At 42.9% G+C, this 8,328-nt stretch overlaps 1 long non-coding RNA gene across 1 annotated transcript; it reads right to left on the reverse strand.

Moving 5' to 3' along the window:
* Positions 1–2,770: 2,770 nt before the first annotated feature.
* LOC123053480 (uncharacterized) lies at positions 2,771–4,516 on the reverse strand. Its single transcript, XR_006425590.1, has 3 exons — positions 3,916–4,516; positions 3,557–3,815; positions 2,771–3,383 (listed from the first exon to the last, which is right to left on the reverse strand). It is a non-coding gene; the product is annotated as an uncharacterized lncRNA (long non-coding RNA).
* Positions 4,517–8,328: the final 3,812 nt, after the last annotated feature.

The raw sequence follows: 8,328 nt of genomic DNA on the forward strand, positions 1-8,328 counted from the left end.
TCTGATGCCGTGGTTGTAGTTCGATCTTGGCAAGTAAACAAAGGTAGTAGCAGCAACTTTGACAACACGGCGCGATGGATATGGCCTGCCAAGCCTTGGTGGCTTCATTTGCAAAAAAAACAGTGGCTGCTGTTCTATACCTCGAGGTAGGCGGTTTTGCAGTAACAGAGGCGCACCGCCATCACCATGGCTGCAGAGGAGCTTCAAGTGGAAGAGGAGGCAGGGCAGGATGCCGAGAAGGGCAATTCAATCTTCTGCATTTTGGCTGACGAAAATGAAGAACATGGCGTCTGGTGCTAATTGATTGCAAATCAATTGTTCAGAGTTAGCATATTATAGCACAACTAAGCAGCATAGTTTGAGTTTATAGTTGTGCGGTTTTTGGAATGAAAAGGGCCAGCATTTCACTGGATAGAATTGTTAATGATTTTTCCATAGAAAGTACTAACAAAACTCCAAAGGAAGCCCCAGAGATTTTAGAATGTATTTACAGTACAAGATCTCATTAGCATTTCATATAAACTGGGATTTATTTTAGAAATATATGATTATATACAATAGAAAAATGCCTTAATCATCTAGTTCATTCTTATTCAGACTTGCGTGCAGCCTGTAGGTGTAGTGAAAACATAAGTACTGGCAGTAGAAATAGAAATTCATTGTCCAACTTGGGAGAAGTTGTGAAAACTGAAATAGCCTTCCTTAGTGTTCGAGCTGAAGAACTGTTTCAGAATATACATTTGAAGATGAATGGTAATTATCCCCCGTTAGAATCTTAACTTGAACATTACAAAACATATGGGTAACATTATTTGTAACTTCTGTAGTCTGAAACAAATGACAAAGTTAATTATCAAGGGTGTGGTTGTTCTATATCCAGTGGTGCTTCCCGCATTTACTAAAACATATGTTAACAAAAATGTATGTTAATGGCAGACTTCATGCCAATGAAAATGGAAGTAGATAATTGATGTATAGAGTGCATTCCATGTCGGGTGATTTCACACCCAACCTAACCAGATTCTGTCTTGCTATTCTAAGAAAGGACCATTCTTATTATATTAAAGAAGAGATCATCCAATGAACGCAGATTCACCAACCCGGATCCGGCTCCTCTACCGTGCCTTCTTCCTACCCAGGGGTACGCACTGATATGGGCCAGAATATCCCCTAAAAAAAGAAGATATGGGCCAGAATCCAACCAGCCAGCAAACCTGATACATCACACACCGCTCAAAAGAAAAACCTAATGCATCACACCCCTACATATTAACTAATTAACTATTACTTTTTTGAAAAAATAATTAAGTATTATTATTTTCCCCAAAAATATTATTATCTTAAAAACACCAATTTTGTATCTCAGTCATATATTATGTGGAGCGAATTTTGTATTTTATATATTTCCTTTTCCTAATTTTTATTACTTATTATTGTTTTATCATTTGGATCGGTCCTTTTATTTTTATTTTTTGTGCCTTTTTGTTTCTCCTTGCGGTGCTCCTTGCTCGCGGAGCGGCCTACCAAAAAATAGACTGCTACTTGTTGTTTGGGCTAAATTTATCGGATAATCCTATTTGATAACCTCAGATAATTTGCAAAAAGCCCGGATAATCCACATCCGTCGGATATTATCGATACCGTATCCGCTACCATATCCATCCGTCGGATATTATCGATACCGTATCCGCTACCATATCCGTCGAAAATCCGGTTGACCAAAATCCAAATCCGGGGGATTCATGCGGCCGCAGTTACATGTCCATGGATCGCACGTAATTACAGATGCACGTCAGTTGGGCGGGCGTAGATGTGTTCACGTGTCTCTCATAGGTGCTCATAAGGGCAGTGACGGGCATGCATCTGGTGTGCAACTGTAGTGTCACGTGGTCGACGAGTATGCAACTCCAATTACACAATTGGCACGCAAAAAAGACAAAAAAAACATACTAATCAAACTGATTAAACAATAACAAATCAAAAAAAGGAGAAAGAAAAATATAAAATATTAAAAATCGCTCCCCGTAGAATATGAGTGAGATTTAGCAAAACCATTTTTCTAATACGAGTTCATTTTCATTTAAGAATGTTGCTCATGTGTATTGCTAATTAAAATTTAACTTTTTATTCCCAATAATAAGTAGGTAATTACTCTAGTTAAACTGTGCATAGATGAACCATGAACGGCTGGGCTGGTTAGTTCTAATTTCTGACCCATAGGCTGATAGGCCCAATACCAATGCGTACGCTGGGTAAGAAGGCACGGCAGAGTACCGTGCCCAGCGGCACGGTAGAGGATCCTCGTCCCACCAACCCCAAGATTTTTGATTAAAAAAATACGATGTTGCCTATCAATAAAACAAACTGAAAGGAAAAAGTATGCATGGATCAGACAGTCCCACAACATGATATATTTGAGCGAGCATGAACCTCTATACAAATAGAGAAGAAAGAACATGAACAGTAAAATCATATCTCCGCTCAATTTTTTTATTCCAATGGATTGCAAGTAAATCTGCTTACTTATGCAATTATGTTTCTTAAAAATTAATGAATCAGAAAATTTAAGCAAGTAAAACCTGAAAAGCCTTCTTTTCTTGTCCCATCTCGTTTAACTTCCGTCTCCGCGTTCAGTAATTTAAATTTGAAAGGGTATAATTAAATTTCCAGATGGAACAAAGAGACACAATAACAGAGCACAATTTTGACTATTATAATCATATATGTCAGTTGTGGTTGGTTAGCTTTGAACATGAAGTTACAATGGATGGAGGAATGAAGATTATTCAGAACATAGGTCTAGCCAGACAAGTTGTAAATTCGCATATGAACAATTACAGTACCATCCCGAAGTCCTTCATTTAGGGGGTGTTTGGTTCAGAGACTTTTTAGTCCCAGAGACTAGAAAAAGTCCCCAAAAAGTCTCTAGAAACCAAACAGGAGGGACTTTTTCTACAGGAACTAGAAAAAGACTCTACTAGAGAGTCTTTTTTGATTAGTCCTGGGACTAGAAAAAGTCTGAGGACTTCTGAACCAAACACCCCCTTAGATCTTGCAGCTCCATATCCAGTTTTTCCTGAATGAATAAGTGTTCTCTTTCCTTTTCTTCAACTTCACGTGAAGAATCAGAGAAAGTGTCAAGAATACATGGTATTGTTTTAAGTAAATTCACAATTCGAGTGTTCCTACTTCACAATCTGAACCTAGATCGTCTATAAGCAATTAAGCATGACCTTAACAGTGCAGGTTGATGATGTAGTCCATTTATGCAGGAATGGAGAACTTCTGACATGTTACATCAGCTTCCAACTGCTGAATCTTCAATATGAAGGTAGTAAGTCCACATTCTGCTCGGGGAAAAAAATCCAAGATCCCAACGGTTGCTGCAACAACAAAAATTTGTCATCGATATGGTGTGCATTATGTTAAACCGAGTCACCAAATAAAAAGAATTAACTCTGCCAAATCGACCTAATTTTTTTCCTACATAACCAATTTCAGGCTAACACGCAGCAAATGGAAAACAATTAAGAGTGTACATTTTAGGATAACATACCTCTCCTGCTTCCCACTCCAGCAGCACAGTCCTCCTCAGTACCAACCATATGCAAATGCCCCAATCTTCCACCAACTCAGCAACTCCCATAAACCACCTCACCACCCAGCAAAACCAGGGCAAAATCGCCTCAAATGGTGCAGTTACAATTCAGTCAAGTGACCCAAACAATTAGCTCCTTGATTTCCAGTATCTCATAGCCTTCACAAACATCCATTGCTCGTACTCGTGTACACGCGGCAGACTTACTAACCAACAACTAATTAAAGCAATCGATCAACCGGCAATATCCCGTAATATGTTTCTGACTCAGTTAATTGAATTGTAGAAAAGAGAACAGAGAGGCAAGAAGTACTTACTGTTTTTGTTAAGGAACGGAGGAGGGGAAGAGGGCCTGCGAGGATCAGATAGTGACACCGGATAGCGGAAACCGGCTAGGGAGCCAGAGACCGACGGAGGCAGCGCTCTCGGCTCGAGCCCTTCCTCGATGGATGCCTGCTTCTGGTCGTTGGGCTCGTGAAGCCATTGACTTCGGCGAAGAACCTTGGACCCGTCCCAAACTCGTCCGCCAGGTAGGTCATGGGGTGGCCACCCTCAGCCGTCAGGGAAGATGGCGCATGGTGAGCCAGGCTGGAGCGTGCTCACTATCATGGGCGGCAGAGCCCCCGGCCGTCGAGCGCGGGGTGCGGGCGGCGCACGTTGGGTCGGCCTAGGCATCGGCGGCGCGGAGGACCCAACGGCACGAAGATGGCCATAACAGCGAGGCCCGCTTGACATCGGCCGTGTCGTGGTTGGGCTGGACCTGCAAGATGGCGAGGGGATCTGGGCGGCCGGAGGGGATGAGGCGCTGGGCGGCGAGATGGACACGGCGGCTCGACGCAGCCCCTCCCATGTACGCCCCTGGAGGCAGATCGACGGAGCCGTCCCTCTGCGATCGTGCCCTGTCCTTATGCATAGGCGAAGTTGGGTCTCTTTCTTATATAGGGATCTGTTGGGGGTGGTGCGGAGGCGGTGGGGATAAGCGGCGGGCGGCGGCCGGCTGGAGCCTTCTCGAGAGAGGAAGAGGCGTCTCGAGCCAGCCAACATCCAATTTTTAAAAGGGAAAAAATCAGCTAGCCACCACGGGTTGCATGCATGTGAGGAGATGGAGGCCACCCTCGACAGAACGGACGGTTGACCGGAAAAGAAAATTGCAAGGAAATAGCAACGCGAACCCATGGGTGTATCCCAGCAAATCCCCCACTATTTAGCGTGTCTTCACCCTATTGGTTCGGTTTTCACTGATTGAAAAAAGTGAAAAAACCCAGGTAAATTAAACCTAGCTAGGTTTAGTATATGTATAATACCTGCACTCAACACGCATAGCGGGCGCCCCTATATCTTGGGTTCAGCAAGAGGGGAGGAACCCTCTGTTGAAGGGGAGATAAGATGGGCTAGCCCAAGAGCGCGGGAGGCCACAACCTCCTTTTTCCTGTTGTCTCTAACGTTTCCTGTTTTCGTTTTTTGCTTTATTTTTTAATATACTTAAAAAACTAAATATATATAAATATATTACACAAAACACACTATAAAAATATTTGAAAAATGTTGATCAAGCATTTGAAAAATGTTAGATGTGTATAGAGAATATGTTTATCACGTATACGAAAAATGTGTATAATTTTTCTGATCATGTATTTTAAAAAAATATCAATCATTTCAATTTTTTTGAAAAAGTATTTGAAAAAAGTTGATCAAGCATTTGAAAATGTTAAATGTGTATAGAAAAAAAGTTGACCATGTATTAAAAAAATGATGATTTTTTGCTATTTTTTTAAATAATGCACTTTTTTGATAAATTTGAGAAATATTACGCCATTTTGATTTTTTTCGAAAATAATACAACATCGGCGTTAGCGAAGCCGTCTGGCTTCCGTTGGGTTTGTTGGGGCCGACAGGTCCCAGTCAGCCATGGCGAGGCCGATAAGTGGCCCATCGACCATGTGCAAGCCTATGATAGGCCGCACCACGTCACCCTACAGCCACTCGACCTGGTGGGCATGCAGTCGATCATGCCCAGGCCGCGGCGAAGCCGATAGGTGGCTGCTAAGCCATCGGCTGCCCCGCGCCCCCTTCTTCCTCCTTCATTCTTCTTCTTTCCTTCTTTCCTTCTCTCCCCACCCGAAAACACTCTAATTTATACACACAACTTAGCCGATTTCTTGCCCATTTTCCACCGTAGTTGCATTCTAGAGTGTTGGGGGAGGCAAGGGAAACCTCGATCTCATAATGGGATAGCTCGTGGTGGTGGTGACCATTTTGGTGGTGGTGGAGGTGGTGGAGGCTCTGGTGATTGAAGGCTGCCGATCGTCGTTGCTTCGCACGCTTCAAGGGTAAGATTCAACTATCATTTTCTTTGTCATAGTTGTTCCGGTAGTATTCGGTAATATTTTAGATGTGAAATATTACGGTGTGCGATTATTTAGTTGGTTCGGTAATATTCCGTAATATATTTAGATGTCAAATATTTAGGTGCGCGGATATTTTTAGTTGGTCTGGTATTATTCCGTAATATATTTGGATGTCAAATATGTAGGCGTGTGAATATTTTTAGTTGCTCTGGTAATATTCCATAATATATTTAGATGTCAAATATTTAGGTGTGCGAATATTTTAGTTTGTCCTGCTGCTTAATAGTTGTCCATGTTGAATAATTTTTTAAGTCAACAGAGATGTCTGAGGTAGTGAAGTTTGTTTTTTACTACAACCATGGTACTGTCCGAGCAAATGAGATGGGAGCTGATCTGAGTGATTTCCAGCACATAGAGGTGCCACTAACTACCCCTCAAATGTGGTATGTTAGTTAGTTGACAGACTGGTTGACAAGATGTTGAGGGCTTAATATTAAAACACACATCGTCGGTGTTCATGCATTATGGACCCGGTCAAGTTCAACCGTTTACTTTTATTTGAGGCCAATAGAGTAAGACTCTCAGTGGGTGCGCTGGTTACAAGGTTGTGAAAGCAGGGGATGCCATCCTGTTGCCTTAGTGCTTCCCGTCGTGAAGGAGGCCAGTGCACCTGAAGGCGAGGGTGGTTACGATCCTAGCCAGAGTAGTGAAGGGATGCATCATGGTTACGAACCAGTGCAGAGTAGTCAGGTAGAAGGAGGAAATGCGGGAGATGATGGTTATGAACCAGGGAAGAATAGTCAAGTAGAAGGAGGAAATGTCGATGGTTATTACAATGGCGAGGCAGATGTTGACTAGGTAGATGGGCACATGCAAAACCAGATGGAAGATGAAGATACAGATGGTGATAGTGGTCATGCCGATGATTCAGACGAGTTGGATGAAGAAAAGAACATAGAGGAGGTGCCGAATCCTGCATCATGGAACCAGGACATCTCATCTGTAATGACCGTGAACAATGGCCATGATTCTGCCTGGCAATATCACAAAAACAACATTGCAACAGGTGATATGTATCCCAACAAGGAAGCTCTGAAGTATGCAATCATTAAATGGGCAATGTCCATGCAAAGGGTTTTCAGAGCTCATGTGTTAAGTCAGAAAGACTTGACAATGGTATGCAAGAACATACATTGTCCTGCCAGGGTGCATGGCTATCTCCCTAAGTATGGCACAAGTTGGGTGATCAGTGACTTAGTTCATCACACTTATGTTATTCCCAGTATCCCTCAAGATCATGACAACCTTTCGTCCACGCTTATTGCTCGGTTGCTTTACAACGAGATAGTGGAGTGCAAAGTGATGGAAGTGAAGGCTATCTAGACAAAAGTATTCATCAGGTTGAAGTACAAAATTTCTTATGGCAAGGCGTGGAGGGCTAAGCATAGGGCGCTTGATACCAGATTTGCTTCGTATTTCGATGCATATGACTCTGTTGTCCGGCTCCTCCAGACACTGCAGGACAGGAATCCAAGCACCTATGTTGACATCCAAGACATGTTCATACCAGAGTTCCCAACTGTGAGGGTGCTGCATCGACTGTTCTTCTCTTTTGGTGTATTCATCAAAACTTTTAGTTATTGTCGACCAGTGATATGTTGAAAGGACCGAGAAGATGGGTCTAGAGGGGGGGGGGTGGTGATTAGACCCTTAACAACTAAAAGTGACGGTTTTTTATTTCTTCAAGTTAAGGTTGAGTTTAGCACAAGTTAAAGGGCATCCAATACATTTCAAGCAAACATGATAAGAGTATAGACAGCGGAAAGAGTAAAGCATGCAATTAGCAAGAATGTAAAGGGATGGGATTGGAGTGAGCAAACGCAATGGAGACGCGGAGAATTTTTGGCGTGGTTCCGATAGGTGGTGCTATCGTACGTCCACGTTGATGGAGACTTCAACCCACGAAGGGTAACGGTTGCGCGAGTCCATGGAGGGATCCACCCACGAAGGGTCCACGAAGAAACAACCTTCTCTGTCCCACCATGGCTATCATCCACGAAGGACTTGCCTCACTTGGGTAGATCTTCACGAAGTAGGCGATCTCCTTGCCCTTACAAACTTCTTGGTTCAACTCCACATCACGACGGAGGCTCCCAAGCGACACCTAACCAATCCAGGAGACACCACTCTCCAAAAGGTAATAGACGGTGTGATGATGATGAACTCCTTGCTCTTGTGCTTCAAATGATAGTCTCCCTAAAACTCAACTCTCTCTAACAGATTTGGCTATGGTGGAAGAGGGATTTGAGTGGAAAGCAACTTGGGGAAGGCTAGAAATCAAGGTTCAAATGGTAGGAATGGAATCTCTTGATCTCAACACAT

This window comes from Triticum aestivum, chromosome 2D (genome assembly GCF_018294505.1).
Source record: "Triticum aestivum cultivar Chinese Spring chromosome 2D, IWGSC CS RefSeq v2.1, whole genome shotgun sequence".
Lineage (NCBI taxonomy): Eukaryota > Viridiplantae > Streptophyta > Magnoliopsida > Poales > Poaceae > Triticum > Triticum aestivum.